This window comes from Hibiscus syriacus, unplaced genomic scaffold (assembly GCF_006381635.1).
Source record: "Hibiscus syriacus cultivar Baekdansim isolate YM2019G1 unplaced genomic scaffold, ASM638163v2 tig00110372_pilon, whole genome shotgun sequence".
Taxonomy (NCBI): Eukaryota; Viridiplantae; Streptophyta; class Magnoliopsida; order Malvales; family Malvaceae; genus Hibiscus; species Hibiscus syriacus.
This window is the reverse complement of record NW_024062709.1, coordinates 824,025-844,270: the sequence shown is the minus strand read 5'-3', so window position 1 is coordinate 844,270 and position 20,246 is coordinate 824,025. Positions and strand designations below refer to the sequence as shown.

Sequence of the window (20,246 nt, the reverse complement as noted above, 5' to 3'; positions counted from 1 at the left end):
CGAGCCCCCATCATGAACTAATCCTATTTGGTGGGAGTTTATTTTGGATATTTAAGTTTTGCTTTAATAAATGATTATTTTTCTATGTTATATTTTGTTTGTTTATGAAGCTTAGTGCCTTAAGGTTGTAGGAGCTACAAGAGTTGTCGTTCCTTAGGAGATTACTTAGTGTTCAAGAGAATGTCTAGGTAGCACATCCTTAGTGTTCGAGAGAAACTAGGGAGGAACCATATAAGCAAGGGGTTCTAGATAGTAATTGGGCCTAACCCACCTTAGAGATAAGGCTAGGATTTTATTCGACTAAAAGGAGTTATCCATAAGTGATAGGTTAGATGTTAATGCTACCGCAAAAAGGTATTACCGAGACATATCCTGTTATCTAGACCAATAGGATCACTGCAGGGGTTTACGCCAACCGGTTTTGCCAAGGCATATTCACTCTGTCGAGTCCCTTACTAGATATAGCATAGGGCACCCTAGTAGACTCTGCCGGGCAGATTAGGCATATAAGTAAGATTATTCTGAGAAGTGGACTTAGATTTTCCTTCGTGACTCCTATCACTCATTCCACTACAGTAAAACTGTTCTGTAGCAACATTTTTAGCGGCGTTTGTAGAGTAAATGCCAGAAAATTTAAACATATAGCGGCGTTTACAATCCAAACGCCACAAAATGATACTTTAGCGGTGTCTGTTTAAAAAATGCCTCTAAAGTACGAGTATTTAATAACTAAAGTAACGTGATACAAAGTTTTTAAAAATTCAAAGAAAAACTTCAGCCTCCTCTCAGGCGCGCCACACTCTCTCTCTCTGTACTTTTTTATATATTCTTCGTCCTTTTCTTTCATCGTCTCTCTGTCTCTCTTCAAATTTCAAAGTATATCGTCTCTCAGATCTATTTCTTCATCACCATCTCTTCTTATTATTTCTCTCACTGTAAGGTTCCATCATTTCTTCCCAATTTTTTTATCCCTTTGTTGACTTCATATGTTTAGATTTGATTGTAATTTTGAAGTTCACCAACGCGGCAAGTTTACAGTTTCTAACCCTTTTTCATTTTTGTTATGGTTAATTACAATTTTGTGCCTAAATCAGAGACTGAAGAAAATCCCTTTTCACAAAATTTCATTCCTCCCCCCATCAAAACAAAACAGTGAGAAAAAATCTCACCGTTTTAGGAACCTGATGGACGGATCAAACGTTATGACGTCCATAGTTATCGACCAGTTATACGAGTTCTCGCGCCATGTTTCTTTGATTTCATGAAAGGAGAATTGGAAGGCGAAGCATGCAATGCCGAGCACTGGTTCGAAACCTCCTTGAGCTACGCTCCTTCCTGTATGTTCTCTCTTTTTTCTCTCTCTTACTATTTTCTCTATAATAGTATCGTTTTGATCCATTATTCTTGGTTTTCTTGGTATTTTTAGGGTTTTGATTTAGTCATTACTTTACTTTGGATTTTAACTCGATTGATTTTAATTGTTTGTTATTGAATTATATTCTAAAAATTATAGGACTCGTGGTTCTCTTAATTGCTTAGATCTGATAGGGAAAGAAAAAAATTGTGATGTAATTAAGCTTCACCGAATTAAGATAGTTTTCAGGGATATTGGGATATTAATCTAATCAACAATTTACCTGTTACCAAGTAAAATTGTTGCATTTTTATCAAGGAGAAAAGTTGAGATTTTTAATTTCCTTTTGGTATTTTTCATAATGCAGCTTTTTTAAAAGAATTGTGGTTTTTTCCAACATTAATCGAGTTCTGTATGAATACTTTGGTTCTCATAATTGTGTCTTTGATTCGATTATGTCGGATTTTCAGTGCCCTAACTGAAAAATCATGTTTAAATTTTCCCGATGATGAAGAGAAAAGCAAATGTATTGTGCAAGTAGAAGCTGAAGCTTGCACCCCTAAACCATTGATGATTTCTCAGAAAAAAACTAGGGAGTGATAAGAAGCATCAGACAGCTAAAAAGATAGCTAGAATGATATGGAACCCCTCGGGTTGAAGATGAAAACCGACAATGTTGGAACTCCTAATATGGCTCTAGAAAACCAAGCCATCAAACGACAGAAACTAGATGGAGGAAGATCTAGACAGGTGCTTTTATGCTCTTCTCCTCAGCATGTTTTAGCTTCTGTGATTTGTAACTTTGATCTGAAGTTTTTTCTCTTTGTTGCTTCCCTTTGTACCTTAGATTCTGAAGTTTTGTCTCTTTGTTGCTTCCTTTTTCATCACTCACATATAAAGCAAGTAAATTTGTCTATTCAACAATCCTATGTGGACTGGTGAGTTTTTATTTATTTTGTAATTTATATATGTTTGAAATTCCTTAAAGTATATTTATTCTTTACCTTCTCATTGTGCTAGAGTCTCATTTTTCCTTTTATAATTTATTGTAGTAACTTATTCAATGGAATTAGAGCTTAGGATCCTTGAGTTGAACTAGTGAATACCAGTAACTTATTTTGCTTGGGGCCTCTAGCTCCGATGTCGATTTTGCTTTCGCTTTCAACGATAGTAATTTTTCCTCTGTTCATCTTAATTTTTTCTTTAGGGATCCATTGAAATTGTTGGCAAGGTTCAGGATATTTTAAGTATGTCCCTACATGTCCAGTAAATGGGTTACAGATAGAGGTAAACTAGCTTCATCATCAAGTATACATATATACATACACGCATACACATACACATACACACACACACCACACACGCACACACACATACACGCACACGCAACACGCATACACGCATACACGCACACACACACACACGCATACACGCACACACACGCATACACGCATACACGTACACACACATACATATATACATACATCTTCTTTCGGGTAACCCCACTGGTTGAGCTTTCAGAAAGAAACAATCTGTATACAGAGCACTGAAACAAGTTCGAGCAGCCTTGGTTTATAACCCTTACTGCATGAATTCAGAATCATGCTTATTGATGGGCAATCATGTAGTAATTAGCTGTCACTTGAATGATGTATTCTACATAAAGTGATGTTAGATAATTTTTTAGTAAATTTAAAAATTGTCCATCTTATTTTTTTTAACCATCTATTCTATTGTTAGCAAGTAAAAATATTATAAATACTAAGCCTCTAAATCATTCTAAAAACACACTCCTCATCCCTCTTGAATTTATTAAGTATCCATGTCAAGAACTTTCATTCATATATGATAAGAGAGATGATATATGTTGCTTCCAGAGATGCTATGGTTTTTAGCATATTATAGGGATACAAAGTCTTGAAAGATGATAGATTTTACAAATTGAAACGTCTAGATTTTGAAAACTTACAAGTTTGCTCTGTATTTTAGTTTCAATTGCTGATCAATTGCCTTATGTAACTAAATCATTTTTCGTTTTGGATTTTGTGAAACTTATTTGCTATGATCCTTCTATTGGTTTATATTATGTTCAGTGGTTTATGAATGCAGATTTCTTCAGTGTTGACAGAGATTTTTGGTTTTAAACTTGTTATAGGAATAAAAATCTTATAAAACCTGAATGTCTAGATTTCAAATATATTATGTGTCGCTATATGGGTTATGGTTTCTGGTACAAAATAGTTGAGGAACCTTCTTTTCACATATACCTATGTCTTAGGTTCGCTTCAATATCTCATAGTTTTACATATTATGCGGATGGGCCGTATTTCTTCTTGGACAACAATTCTAAAAAATATATAAATGAGATATAGATGTAATTTAGCTTAATTTTTTCTAACAGGACCTTTGCTTTTATGATGTGTTAATGTACTATTTTTTGTCATGTAATTTCATTATTTTGCTTGAGCAACTACTTGTAATATTTGTTAAGTACTTGCAGCATTCTTTACATTTTTTGCAAGCTCAATGTGCGAGATAACTCTTCTTCTTATCTTAGTGCAACAGGGAAGAGCAGAGGATCTTGCTCATTAAGAGATTGAGTTAACAACTGCTCATAGTCCAAATAATGGCACTCATTGGGGACAACAGGTCTGAATTACTCAAATCCACACATTTACTTCCAACTATAAGTATGCAATTGTTAAAGCATTTTGGATTAGTTTTGGAATCATGCATTAGAATTTCAGTTCTATAAAGCCTGATCAAGCAATTTTTACTTATCCTTCTGTCTTAATTTATCCATGCATTAATAGTTAGTGCTTTTTTTATATACAAGGCTTTAGTTTGGAAGTGTTCATAGTATAAAGCATGTTCATGTGTATTTGCTTCTTTATTTTCCTAATGATTTTTTTATTGTTTTTTATTGTTGGACATGTTTTTCTCTTTTATCATCCTCTTCATGTTGATGAAGAAAACTAGAAAGCTACTAAATGTACTGAAACTTGTAAAGTTATTGAGATAAACTTTTTTGGTCCTCAAGTATGTGTTATTTCTTTATATATATATATATGAACATAGGTACAATTTTGTCTATTTTCCTTATTTTAAGAATTTTGTCGATTTCCCTTATTTTGTTGTTAAGTATTTTTCTTTTACACATTTTATGATAAAGATGATGTTAACTTATGTGTTCAATACAGTAATTGTGGTCTATCAGTTATTCTATAGAATGGTACTTGGACAGAGCTTTAGTTGGGATGCCATTATTGAATTTCTGGTCAAAGTCTCACTTGGAGCGTAAGTATCCTTCATTTTCAACAACTATAATAGGGGTAAAGATGTGTAACAAATAAATAATTAAAGGGAACTTTATTACAGGCAAGTCCTCTTTGAGAAAGTAGACCTTGCATGCCTTCAAGCTTGAACTAATCAACCACTCATTCTATAACAACCATTTTTAGAAATTATATCTAATTATAAGGCTCTTCTCAGTTTCAGTGTGGGCAGCGGTGGGCGTAGTCCAGAAGGTTGCAAGAGATCATCCTTCGCTTATGCTTTCCATTAAGAAATGTCCAATAACTTTGAAAATGGTTGCAGACAAAGAAAAATGGGAGGAGTTGCAGAAGTTGAATCTCCAAGAAAATTTGGAATGGCTTTTAGGTTAGGAATCTAGCCAAATGGCATTTGTAGCTTATATTATATGCATACTAATTTATTTTTATTTCCATATGTGGACTTTAACTCAATATTTTTGAAGTAATGAACATCAAAGCTACATTACATTTAATTTAATGTTTATAAATTTTAATTTATTTGTTGTTAAAATTTATGGTTGTTGTTAATTATATAAAGTAACATGATATTAAATTTAGGTGATGTGTAGAAAAAATGAAATATGCAAAATATCAATTACTATTAGCTAAAGAATGGTATTAGCGGCGTTTGTATTAAAAAACGCCACTAGATATCTGACCTTTTACGGCGTTTGTATCAAAAACGACGCTATTTATCTAACCTTTTGCGGTGTTTGTGTCCAAAAATGTCGTTATTTATCTAACCTTTTACGACGTTTGTTCCAAAAACGCCGCTATAGATCTGACCTTTTGCAACGTTTGTACCCAAAAAGTGCCGCTATAGATCTCGACCTTTTGCGACGTTTGTTCCAAAAAACGTAGCTATAGATCTCGACCTTTTGCGGCGCTTCTTTTGGCGTTTGTTTTTAGCGGCGCTTCTTGTGGCATTTTTCCAATCGCTGCAAGCACTTTTAGCAGCGGTTACAAATGCCGCTATAGGACTAAAAAACGCCGTTAAAACCCTATTTTGATGTAGTGTTCCCATAGTAGCTTGTCATGTGAGGAAATCTAAAGTCCTGATAATCAAATCCAGTATTTACATTTTATATTGACTTTGCATTTCTATTTGTTTGCACTAAACACAATTTAATTTGTCACGATATCTCCATCTATTTTGCCACAACATTCTCATTTGTGAATATCATTAGCTATACTTAGTTACTTTAGAATAGTGCATAAACTTTACTCAAGATCTCTCTAATCCCTGTGGATATGATACTCACTCATCACTGTATTACTTGTTCGATTGTGTATACTTGCACATATTTTCGCACCCATATTTAGTACTCATAATTTGTGGACAAGTTTTTGGCGTCGTTACTGGGAATTGGCAATTGACGATGTTGAGTTTAGTTGTTGCACCATTTTATTTCTTCTCATTGTACATATTTACTTGTTTTTGTGTTTACCTTTCTCAGGTGTTACGTTGTCGCATGACCCGTAAAAGACCCAAAGAACCATTATTTCATATTGAACCGGAGGCTCATGTTGTTTAAAATCAGGTGAATGATCCTGCAGTTCTAAATGTCATGACAATTCCAAATGTTGGGAATGCTGCTCGACCACGCACTATTAGAGATCACTTAGCTCCCACCTTGGACGACCTAAAACCTGCTATTGTAGCTCCCAAGATTCAGTTAACCCAATTCGAGCTCAAACCGGTTATGTTCGACATGTTGGACTTGATTGGACAATTTGGTGGTGTTCCTCATGAGGATGCAAGGCAACATGTTCGGGCATTTTTAGAGGTCTGTGACTCCTTTTGATTACAAGGTGTGTATGAAGATGTGCTGAAATTGAAGTTATTTTTGTATTCTTTGAAAGATCACGCCAGGGCATGGCTCAATGGATTACCTTCCGGCTTTATAAGGTCTTGGACTACTTGTGCAAAAACGTTTTGCTATGGCATAATCAACCCAATATGAATAACAATCTTAGAAATGTCATAGCATCTTTTCACCAAGGCAATGAAGAGTCTATGTATGAGTGTTGAGATCAATACAAAAGTTTGCTTCACAGTACCCCATCATGGATTCCACGACTGGATTCAAGTTGTGATGTTCTACAATGGAGTCAATGCACCCACGAGGATGATGCTAGATGTCTTGACAAATGGAACATTGCTCGACAAATCACCTGAAGAGGCTTTTAAAATTCTTGATCGAATTGCTAACCATGATTACCAATTTCCCTATTCAAGGTAAAGGATGATGCTAGATGCCTCGACAAATGCATCCAACTCAGCATGTCTATTATGCCATGGAAATCACCATGAGAGCAAGTGTTCGAATAATCAGGAGTCTATAAACTATGTAGAGAACTATAATCGAGGTAATAACAACCCTATTCTAATAATCTTGGATGATGTCAGTGTCCAAACTTCTCTTGGGGAAATCAAGGAACCAACAATGCTAGTCAGCCCGCTAGGCATCAAAACTTCAATGACTCCCAGTTTTTTCAAAAATGCCATGGCGTAATTCTAACGAGTGAGTGCAATCTTCATCCAACACAAGTTCTTTGGAGGCCACAATGTAAGATTTTATAGCAACCACGAAGACCATGTTGCATGATCATGCGACCTCTATAAAAAGCCAAGAAGCTTTGCTTCAAAGTCACAGCTCGTCTTTAAGGGCCTTGAGGGTCAGGTTGGCCAAATTGGCACGACATTATAGTCTCGCCTACATGGCAGTCTACCTAGTGATACTGAAGTCACTAAGGGTCAAGACAGAGAACATTGTGGTAAATTCACCTTAAGGAGTGGCACTAAGTTTAGGGGGGAGACACTCAGAGAGCCTGGTAATAAGATTATGCACGAAGATCTGAAGGTGCAAAAAGCTTCACATTTTCTGGAAAACAATGATGAGGGTCGAAGAGCAAACCAATAAAGATAAGAAAAATTTTACCACGGCAAAAGAAAAGCCCCAATCAATAAAAGTTGATGACCAAAGGAAAGCTGCAAAATTTTTCCGCAACAAATTTTTATGCACTGATAATCACTTGAAGCTTGATGAAGAAGACGAAGAGGAGCTCGATGATATTCAAAAGGAGATGAGTCAGTCTAGCTCACCCATAGCTAGACCAGGTATGAAATTTGAACCTTTGGATTCTATTGAATTTACTCATCCCAAACCCCAAGTAACTGTCCATCTGTCTAGACTAGAAATTATAAAAGAATTAAGGAATGGAATAGAGATTAAGAAAAATTCCCTAATGAGAAATTATTATTTGCTGCGACAATTTTGTGGTATGCTAACATTGTCAATTTTCTCGTTAGTGTTGTTTTGTTTCCTTACTTGAATAGCATAGGAAAGAACAAGGCCATACACGATAGTGGCTACTGTCATAGGGATAACTTCGACATCTTCAACGAATTTGCTTCCCAAATGATTACAAGTTGCCACGACAAAAATAACGAAAAGATATCTCACTCCACTACCATTCAGCTTCAGGCAAAGAGCACTTTGAAGAAGAGAGGACTACTGATAAGGTCCTACAATTCAGATGTGAAAGACACAAAATGTCAGGGAAAATTACTTTGAAGGTGGAACTGTTATATGTGTGGGGCATTTTGGTTTATACTGGTGCACCAATCGAACGCGACAAATTTGCACTCATCTTGCACGATATCGAGACTTGCCAAGCATCTTGAAGATACCGTTACATTTTGGATTTACTCTTGTGCATAAATAAATGTTTATTTTGTTACTGTTTTTATTCAGTTTCCTTTTAATTGAATATTTTATTTTTCTTTGCAAGGTTAGGGTCCATCCAAATTTCAATCGTACCAGCATCAGATTCTAAACACTCCAGCTCCACACAATTTCAAAAGTGTACACGTCGCACGACCGCCGCATCACCACAAGCATGAAGTCAATGTACCTTGTATTGCATTGAATTTCATAGCATGTAGTTTAGATTTTCCTTAGTTTTTATTTAGCATTGAGGATAATGCTTCTCTCAAGTTTGGGGGAGGTAGAGTTATTAAATCACTGCATGATAGTATTAGTATAATGAATATGCCATGACATTAGTAAGTGGTTGAATTGGTTTTCTGTAATAAATTAAGGATGCCCGATGATGATGAATTCTTGATAGCTAGGATTGAATGTACATGACTGTTGAGGATGATAGAATCAACTCTAGGACTTGCTTCTTTGAAACCTTTGAATACAAGATTGTATGTTTTTCATGCAAGATTGTATGTTTTTCATGCTTAAGGAACTTAGAAATTTTTTATAAGAGAACTCTTGCATGTCTTGGCATAAATGATGAAAACCCCACTTTGTAAAAAAAGAAAAAAATAAAGTTGTGAATAAATGCTTCGCCATATCTATAGAGGGACACTCCGCTATGCCATGGCATTGCCTGGAAACTGCATTTAAATAAATGGTAGCTATGATATATGAGTGAATGAAAGTAGTCACGAGATGACTCTACTTGACTAGGTCGGGGGTGGAAGGTATGCTCCCTTTCACCTAGAGTGTGGGATGGTAGGTGTGATGGGCTGACGCCCCTCGTAGAAGTGTTAAAAAAAGGAAAAGAAAACAATGTGGGAGTAAAAATTGTAAATGTCGTGGCAAAACAAGAAAACTTGCTTAGAAAATTTTTAGGTTTGTTTAGTATGGACTGGATACAAACACGCACACACCCACACAAAGAATCTTGCCATAGAGGACAATACTTGATTTCTCAAACTAGTCTAGCATGTTAAAGCCAAGTGTGCTGAGGGCTAAAATTTTATCCTATACAACTATTCTGCTTTTGAACTTGCCATGGTATTTTTATTTTGCTTAATATTATACATTGCTTGAGGACAAGCAATAGCTTAAGTTTGGGGGTGTGATAACTCCGTAAAAAGATCATATTTGAGACCTTTTCACTTAAGTTATTGATTGTCTAAAAGCCTATTTAGGATCATATAGATGCATTTAGGAGCGTATAGTTGCATGTGGTGGAATTTTGTTTTTTGCGGTATTTTATTTTGTAATCAGTGTTACTTTATGGGGAAGATGTTTTGTTTGATGATGTGCAAGATTTGGGAGCAAGGATAAGCAAAAGGAAATTGCCATGACATTATGAGACTACTGAGCAAAATGCGATTGTCGCGACAACTCAGACGACATTTCTGGGTAGAAAAGATCAAAGAAGATATTTTTAGTAAGAGCTAGATGTCATTGACTATGTGTGATTTCTACAATCAGCTATAAAGGAGGGGCCAATTACCATCTTTGCACCGACTCTCACATAAAAGGAATGAACTTTAGGGTACTAGTGTAATTTTAACACAAAACCCTAGGTTCATTCTCCCCTATAAATAAGAGATGAAGCCTAACTTTTTAGGGAGACTTCAAACTTTTTGACCAGCCGCCAAGAGCTAAAAATTCAAAGAAAAAGATCTATCCTTTTTCTGTCAATCACTTTTTCCATGGCATTTCTCCGTTGACAAGCTAGAGGGAGTGGCGTTCTAGGTGTCTGAGAGGAGCTAGTTCACTGGGACTGTCTGTGGTGGCCGAGGGAAACTCTGGTAGTGCACGTCGAAGGCTTTTCCTCCTTCTTTTTGCTCTTTGCTTTCATATTTTATCGTTTGGGTTGTAAGGAATGGATTAACTTGCTTCGTGCTTGTTTATTTCAAACCCCCACCATGAACTAATCCTATTTGGTGGGAGTTTATTTGGGATATTTAAGTTTTGCTTTAATGAATGATTATTTTTCTATGTTATATTTTGTTTTGTTTATGAAGCTTAGTACCTTAAGGTTGTATGAGCTACAAGAGTAGTCGTTCCTTAGGATATTACTTAGTGTGCGAGAGAATGTCTAGGTAGCACATCCTTAGTGTTCGAGAAAAACTAGGGAGAAACCATATAAGCAAGGGGTTCTAGATAGTAACTAGGCCTAATCCACCTTAAAGATAAGGCTAGGATTTCATTCGACTAAAAGGAGTTGTGCATGAGCAATAGGTTAGATGTTAATGCTGCCGCAAAAAGGTATTGCCGAGACATATCTTGTTATTTGGACCAATAGGATCACTGCAGGGGTTTACGCCAACCGGTTTTGCCAAGGAATCTTCACTCTGTCGAGTCCCTTACTAGAGATAGCATAGGGCACCCTAGTAGACTCTATTGGGAAGATTAGGCATAGAATTAATATTATTCTGAGAAGTAAACTTAGATTTTCCTTAGTGACTCCTATCACTCATTCTCATAGTAGCTTGTCGTGTGAGGAAGTCTAAAGTCCTAATAATCAAATCCAGTATTTACATTTTATATTGCCTTTGTATTTCCATTTGTTTGCACTAAACACAATTTAATTTGTCACGACATCTCCATCCATTTTGCCACAGCATTCTCATTTGTGAATATCATTAGCTATACTTAGTTACTTTAGAATAGTGCATAAACTTTACTTAAGATCTCTCCAATCCATATGGATGCGATACTCACTCATCATTGCATTACTTGTTCGATTGTGTATACTTGCACATAATTTCGTACCCATATTTAGTACTCACAATTTGCGGATAATGTCCCTTTCTCTTTATAGAACTTGTATCTTCTTCTTCTCTTCTTCCTTCATTTTCTTATTCACCAAATCATAGCAAAGGTTTAGACTTTCTAAATTCCAAGTCTTGTTCAGAATTTTCAAGGTAAAATTCGAAATCTAACAACCCTAAGCTTCATTTTGTACTTTTAAAATCAAGGTTACTCTATAATATTTGAAAATAGGTTTTATGAGATTGAGAAGCCTAAGGGTGTTAAACCATTTTCAAATATTTATAGGTTTTATAACTGTTCTTCAAACCCTGTAAACCATTAAATTCAGCTAGTAACTCAAGTTTTGATTTTTATCTAGTGAAAGAGCTTGGAGAAAGCTATAAGGCTAAGGAGAATGAAAAACTCATTGTGGGTTCAACTTTGAACGTTATAGCATCAAAGTTTAGAAAAGTAACCCACTTCTAACTCAGTTATACTATGTGTAGGTCATTTAGATGAAATGTGGTAGGTTGCATGAGCTTGAAGTATTTCCATGGTAGATTCACGATTTGAGTTTTTCAGCAAAGTTTTCAGACCTATTTATGACCCCAATATCAAATAAAATACTTAAACACCAATTGAAGACCTAACTAGGGTTTTAGGGTTGAAAGATATGACCTTTTAAACCAAACCATGGCTTTTCGCAGCTGAAGTATCGATATTGTTCTTCAGTCAAGCTTAAAAATAAGTAATTTTAAAAGGGGGTATTAGTACACGTTCATAAAGTATCAATATTGGGGTCCCAGTATTGATACAGATTGGATTGGTATCGAGACTCATATTTCATAATGCAAATTTGGTATTGATACTCACATAAACTACTGATACCAAGATATGGATACATATACTTCAAAATGTGGTATTTATACTAGGATTATTTTTGAAACATCAAACCTAAATTTAGTATTGACACTCAGTTTAGAAATGATACCCAAAGCCAGAGTATTGATACTCAACATATATTATTGATACTACCTTAATTAAATAGCCTATGTCAGTCGGCGGGTATCGATACCAACAAGTGTGTATCGATACTAAGGGAATTAGTATCGATACTAAGTACCCAATATCGGTATTGACAATCATTTTTAGATAAACAAACTAAGACATATTATACCAGATCTGAGGTACCCTAAATTCTTCAAAATAACAACAAATAAGACTTCAAGAGAAAACAATAATTAATATTCGAATAGTGGAAATAGTAAAAGCTAAGAACACATAAAATGAGCCTTGTTTGATGCTAAAAAAATAGTTAGGACACCCGAGTTACTCATAGCAGAAATACGACAGTCAGTGAATATCCAAGCCAGTGCCAGAGCACTTCAACAGCCGAGTAGGTGCAAATACCCCAAGACTCGACGGAGTAAATCAGTGGGGTGTTCATTTTTTTTATGTAGCTTCGAACCTTACCCCAACTACCCAAGGGGCTGGTATACGTTTCTGATGCAACTTCAGAACTCACCAGGACACCCAAGGGTATTTTGATAAGCTAAAGGGCATATGAGCTCCGATATGCAGCCCCTCAACAATACCAAGATGTCTGGCACCGCTTAATAGTTCAGTATTCAACATGCACAAACATGTGCCGCCATTATTTTCTTTAAATAAATATATATAGTATATTATAGTTATTAGTGAGGCACTGAGCTCGTAATTTCAACGTTCGGAATGTGTTTTTGTGCGTAGGTTTTTAGGGGTAGTTTGAGGGGAGTTATCATCACCAGATATTCATGTACAGCGGACTAGACCATCAGAGACTATCAGAGTACGTCTTGAGTCATCTTTAGAGTACATATGTTATGGATCATTTTTGTGTATTCAGATGTAAGTTTGGTTTGTACTTGGTACTGTATTATTTTGGATTTATTTTAGGGGCTCTCTACTATTTTTTAAACCCAGATTATTATTATGTTTTATTTCACTCTTATGGATAGATTATTTTCAAAAGTTACAAATAGCTTTTAAAGAAATTTTTGGGTCACTATTTCAGTAATTCCGTGTAATATTGTAATCTATGGATCTTCGGGTCAAACTAGATTAAGGTCTTATATTTAATAGTATCAGAGCGTCTGCGTTTAGTCATTCCTAGGATCTGCGGGTTAGAGTCAGTGTCTATATATGTACATGTCTCTCGGGAGTTAAGATTACTATAACAACTGGAATGACGATAATGACCCCCATTCTCTTTCTAATTTCAGATAAAATCCATGAAAGATGATTCAACCCCTATTTAGTAGGGCAGAGATGAGAATCATGCCTCACTAGCAGGAAATACTAGTGACGAGTTTATCTCAGATATAATTCAGAGGTAGGCACCAGTAGATGTGGGGGTCGCTGAGGTGATCTTTTTCAGGGACCTCACCTTTGTACTTAGACAAATAGCTAAGTCTCTCCTCAGTTCCTCAGTTGTACCACCTATACCCCTAGCACACCTAGTGGCCATGCCCCATGAGCCCCAGTAGAGTGATTCCGCTGATACAAGACCACCTAGTTCTTCGGTACTAAGGATGATGATCCTATCGCATGTGATTAGTGGCTTAGAGATATGTTTCACACTCTCTGACAGATGAACTTGCCCAAGAGGGTAATATGGAGTGTGCCACCGCCCTGTTCAAGGGTAACATCATAGACTGGTGGGAGACGATCGATGAGACTATAGAGCCAGAAAGGCCGATATGGGAGCAGTTCCTCTTGGAGTTCAGGCAGACTCATACTGATAATCTGATAAAGCATTTTCTACATCTGACTCAGGGTGATCGCTCAATGATGAAGTATGAGCGAGAGTTTCTGAGCATCATCAAATATGCCTCAGAGTTGATTCTGACAAAGCAAAACTGGTGTCATTGGTTTAGATAGGGCCTTTGCTGTGACATTCTAATATACCTTACAGTAGATCCACCTAGGGTATTCACTCAACTGACCCACTAGGCCAAGACAGGAAAGAGGGTTGTGGATAGGCATGCCAAGAAGATTGGTGAGATTACGAGACGGACTAAGAAAGCCCCTGAGCCAGTGAGGCCATCTCAAACTCTAGTCAAGAGAGCCATAGACAGTCATGGTTCATTGACACCTCCAACCGCACAGTCAAGAAGAACTGTGCAGGGTTCTAATCGTGAAGGTAGGTCTGATTCTAGGATGAGACCACTAAACTTATCCTCCTTAGGGTGATGCTAGTGGGTCGACCAAATTTTTCACTCACCCCATTTTTGCTAAGTGTGGGAGGATGCACCCAGAGAAATGTCAGTATGGTTCAAAGGGTTACTACAGTTGTAGCTCCTTAGACTACTTCGTTAAATATTACACATGAGCTTAGGGTGCAGTGTCAGTAGTAATGCAGTGATAGGTATTGTCAATATAAAGGGGCGAGGGCCAGCTAGAGATGGTAATACAGTGTCTAAGTAACAGAGCCGTGGGACATCTACATTAGCAGAACTGAGAATTGCTTACAGATAGTATGCGGTGCGAGCCCATAAAAAAGTCGATGCAGCATAGATGATATCAAGTACATTTACAATCTTTTTCATTTAGTTACCATATTGATAGATCTCGATTCCACCCACTCTTAATCCTGCTCTAACCTAATCCAAGAACTAAAAACCCTACTAGAGGATCTTGTGATAGGTATTTGAGTAACGATCCCCTTAGGACTAGATGTCCTCGTGGACAAAATCTTCAGATCATGTACAGCGAGGATTCAGGATCAGACATTCCCTGCACATTCGATGGAGTTACCCTTCAGGGAGTTTGACATAATATTGGGGATGGATTGGCTAATAGAGGACGATGTCAGTCTAAGGTGTAAAGCCAGACGACTTAAACTCAAAATGGTTGATGGGACCAAGTTACTAATGACTAGTGAAAGATCCCGATGGATAATGATAGTTTCAGCTTTGAAAGCCCAAATGATGATTGACCATGGCTACGAGGCCTTCTTGTCTCACGTGGTCGACACCCGAATCTCAGTCCCTACAGTCAAGGATATTTGAACAGTGTGAGATTTTCCAGATGTGTTTCTAGAAGAATTGTCAAGTTTACCACCCGAGCGGGAGTTAGAGTTTGGCATTGAAGTAATATCAGGTTCAGTTCTGGTGTCTATTTCTCCCTATCGTATGACACCAATTAAAATAAAGGAATTAAAGGCTTTGATTTAAGAGTTGCTAGAAAAGGGTTTCATTCAACCAAACATATTTTCTTGGGGAGTTTTAGTCTTGTTCGTTAAAAAGAATGATGGGTCAATGAGGCTATATATCGACTACATGCAGATGAATAAGTTAACCATTAAGATCTGCTACCCGCTCCCTAGGATAGACAGCCTCTTCGACCAGCTGAAAGGGGCATGCATCTTTTCCAAGATTGATTTATGGTCAGGTTACTATCAGTTGAAAGTCAAGGATGAAGATGTGGCAAAGATATCTTTCAGAACAAGGTACGATCATTATGAGTTCTTACTGATGCCATTTGGACTCGCCAACGCTCCAAAGGCATTTATGAACATAATGAATCGAGTCTTCCACCCATACTTAGATCAGTTTATGGTGGTATTTATAGATGGCATCCTAGTGTACTTCTAATCAGAGGACAAGCATGATCAGCATCTCTGAATTGTTCTCTAGACATTTAGAGATAGACAGTTGTATCCCAAGTTCGGGAAATATGAATTTTGGCTATCAGAGGTTTCCTTCTTGGGTCATGTCATATCGGCAGAAGGCATCAGAGTAGACCCCAAAAAATTTGACCCATAGTAGAGTAGGAGCCACCGAAGAATGTATTACAAGTATGTAGTTTCCTCTGGTTAACCGGGTACTATTGTCAATTTAGTCAAGGCTTCTTGATGATAACAGCCCCGTTAACCAAACTGCTTCATAAAGAAGTTTCCTTCATTTGGAATTATAAGCGAAATGAGAGCTTTGAATATTTGAAGTTCATCTTGACCTAAGCCCTAGTGTTGACCCAACCAGAGTCGGGTAAAGACTTCACAATTTACAGTGATACTTCATTTAATGGACTTGGATGTATTCTAATGCAGAAGGGTGAAGTTGTAGCTTACGCGTCCCATCGGCTTTAGCCTTATGAGCATAATTACGCTACTCATGACATGGAGATAGCAATAGTATTGTTTGCTTTGAACATTTGGTGACACTATCTTTTCAGTGAGAACTATCATATCTTCACTGATCACAAGTGCCTCAAGTATCTTCTCACTCAGAAGAAGTTGAACCTCTGATAGCACAGATGGGTTGAGTTAATTAAAGATTATGACTTTGTGATAGATTATCATCCGGGAAAGACGAATGTGGTGGTAGACGCTTTGAGAAATAAATCACTGACCGAGTTACGAGCCCTTCTAGCACGTTTGAGTTTTTCAGGGATAGTGGATTGTTAATTGATTTACGAGTTGAACCAGAACTGATATATGAAACCGAGAAACTGTAGAGTTCGGATGATTGATTGAGAAATTGGATTGAATAGGTCTATCTAGGCGAGGCCTCAAGTTTCGAGTTACGCGTTGGAGGTGTGTTATACTTTATAGGTCGTTTGTACGTACCCGTAGATGATCAGTTACATAGTAAGATTCTCTATGAGACGCATTATAGTCCTCTTACCGTGCACCCAAGTAGTAATAAAACATATCAGAAGCTTTACCGATTATTATATTAGCCGAGTATGAAAAGGGAAGTGTCAGAGTTTGTCGTTAGATGTCTAGTGTGACAACAAGTTAAAGCATAACACAAGGTTCCTGTAGGCTTGCTTTAGCCCATCCATATTCCTCAGTAGAAATTAAATAGGGTAACCATTGACTTTGTGATCGGGTTACCAATGACCAAATATAGGTATGATGTAGTTTAGGTCATAGTAGATTGTCTGACCAAATCAGTTTACTTCCTTCTGTAAAAATGGACTATACCTTAGAGAGGTTAACTCAGTTGTACATCTGTGAGATAGTAAGGTTGCATGGTGCACCAACTTTCATCATCTCAGACAAGGACCTTCGATTTACCTCTCACTTCTGGAAAACCCTTCGTGAGTCTTTAGGCACCAAGCTACACTTCATAGCAGCTTTCCATCCTCAAACAAATGGCCATTCAGAGTGAATTATCCAGGTTCTTGACGACATGCTCATGCGCACTATCATTGATCTAGAGGGTAGTTGAGAGAACCACTTTCCATTAGTAGAGTTTGCCTAAAACAACAGTTTTCAGTCAAGCATTCATATGACTCCATATGAGGCCTTATATGGGTGCAAATGCAAGACTTCGCTATGTTAGAAAGAGCTTAGTGAGGGTAAGATAGTCATGCCAGACTTTATCAGAGAGATAGATGAGAAGATTCAACTGATCCATAGACAACTAAAGGAAGCTTCATACATACAAAGGTCTTACGTGGATTTGAAGCATAAGGACATCGAGTTTGCAGTTGGGGATAAGGTGTTCCTCAAAGTTTTCACTTGGAAGAAAGTGCTCCGTTTCGGGTGTAAAGGAAATCTGACTCCTCATTTTATAGGACCCTATGAGGTACTCAATAGAGTCAAATCAGTGGCTTACAGGTTAGCCTTACCACCATAGTTGGAACGTATTCACAATATGTTCCATGTTTTTATACTCAGGATATACCATTCAAATCCTTATCACGTTGTACCCCTAAAACAGATTGAGGTTAGCTTAGACATTACCTATACAGAGGAGCCAGTTAGAATCCTAGTGAGAGATATCAAGGAATTAAGGAACAATATGATACCTTTAGTGAAAGTGATATCGATGAATCATGGCATCGAATAAGTGACTTGGGAAACCGAGGGGGACATGCAACTTCAGTACCCTAACCTCTTCTACTCAGGTAAATTTTGAGGACGAAATTCTAAATTAAGAGATGAGACTTGTAATGTTGTAGATCTTGGGTTAGGAGTTCGGACTAAATCGAGGCAGACCTTGTTTTAATACTTTAGTTCATATGAGGTTTTGACCCTAAGTAAAAAGAGGTTTAGGGCTTGGGTTTAGCCCAATAAAGAATGACAAGGGGTGATTTCAGTTCACAACCAAAATTTGAGGGACCAAGGAAGCAATTTCCCATTGATCAAAATAAAGTTTGATCACCATTAAAAATTGGTGATCTCACGTCTGTTGCATGTCCCCTTCTCCTAATAGAACTTTTCTCTTATTCTTATCATATTCTTCCTTCATTTTCTTCCTCACCAAATCATAGAAAAGGTTTAAGATTTCTAAATTCCAATCCTTGTTTAACATTTTCAAGGTAAGATTCGAAATCTACCCACCATAAGCTTCATTTCGAGCTCCAAAAATTAAGGTTTGGCTATGGTGTTTGAATTTGTTTTTGTGGGATTGAGAAGGCTAAGGGTTTTAAAATGTTTCCAGAGATTTATAGGCTTTAGAAGTGTTCTTCAAACCTCTAAACCATTAAATTCTACTAGTAACTCAAGTTTTGATTTTTGTCTAGTGAGAGAGTTTAGAGAAAACTCTAAGGCTAAGGGGGAGGAGAAACTCACCATGGGTTGAACCTTGAACGTTACAGCAGTAAAGTTTAGCAAGGTAACTCACTTCTAACTCAGCTATACCATGTGTAGGTCAATTAGATGAAATGTGGTAGGTTATATAAGCTTGAAGCATTTCCATGGTAGATTCATGATTTGGGTGTTTCGACATGTTTTCAGACCTATTTAGGACCCCTAATGTCAAATAAAATACTTAAACGCCAATTGAGGACCTCACTAGGTGTTTGGGTAGAAAGATGGGACTTTTCAAGCCAAAACAGGGCTTTTTCGTAGCATGGGTATCGATAATGTATGAACAATATCGATATTATTCTTCAATCAAGCTTAAAAACAAGCAATTTTAAAAGGGGAATATCGATACTCGTTCATAAAGTATCAATACTATGGTCCCAGTCTCGATACAGATTGGATTAGTATCGAGACTCGTATTCCATAATACAAATTTAGTTTCGATACTCACATAGGGTACCGATACCAAAATAGGGATATCGATACTGTAAAAGGTGGTATCGATACTAGGATTATTTTTGAAACGTCGAACCTAAATTTGGTATTGATACTTAGTTCAGTATAGATACCCAAAGCCAGAGTATCGATACTACCTTAACTAAATAGCTTGTGTCAGTTAGCTTGTATCAATACCAACAAGTGGGTATTGATACCAAGGGACTCAGTATCGATACTAAGGACTCAATATTGGTTTTCACAAACATTTTTGGATGAACAAACTAAGACGTATTATATCAGACCCGAGGTACCCCAAATACTTCAGAATAACAAAAAACAAGACTTCAAGCGAGAACGATAATCAATATTCGAACAGTAGAAATAGTAAAAGCTAGCATCACATAAAACTAGCCTTGTTTGATGCTCGGGAAACAGTCAGGACACCCGAGTTCCTCATAGCAGAAATATGACAGTCAATGTCAAGGCACTTCAACAGCCGATTGGGGGCAGATGCCCCAAGACTCAACGAAGTAAGTTGGTGGGGTGTTCATTTCCGATACAGCTCCGGAGCTCACCCCGACTATCTAAGGGGCCGGTGTAAGTTTTCGATGCAGCTCCAGATCTCACTAAGACACCCAAAGGTATTCCGGTAGGCTAGAGGGGGTGTGTGAGCTCCGAAATGCAGCCCCTCAACTGCACCATAATGTCTACCTAACCATCTTTTTCTTTAAATGAATGCATATAGTATAGCATAGTATAGTTATTAGTGAGGTACTGAGCTTGTAAGCTCAGAGTTTGGAATATGTTTCCACGTGCAGGTTGTTAGGGGAAGTTCAAGGGGATTTATCATCCCAAACATTCCAATGCAGCAGACCAGACTATCAGAGGCCATCAGAATATGTCTTGAGTCATCTTTAGAGGGCATATATTGTTATGGACCCTTTTTATCTATTTAGTCGTAAATTTGGTTTGTACTTGGTACTGTATTATTTTGGATTTATTTTTGGGGCTCCCTACCGTTTTGTAAACTCATATTATTATCACGTTTTATT

At 37.1% G+C, this 20,246-nt stretch overlaps 1 long non-coding RNA gene across 1 annotated transcript; it reads left to right on the top strand.

The window, feature by feature from the left end:
• The first annotated feature begins 4,550 nt into the window (after positions 1 to 4,550).
• Positions 4,551 to 20,092, top strand: LOC120121426. The gene is made up of 3 exons (XR_005515984.1): positions 4,551 to 4,651; positions 7,982 to 7,985; positions 20,082 to 20,092. It is a non-coding gene; the product is annotated as an uncharacterized LOC120121426 (long non-coding RNA).
• Positions 20,093 to 20,246: the final 154 nt, after the last annotated feature.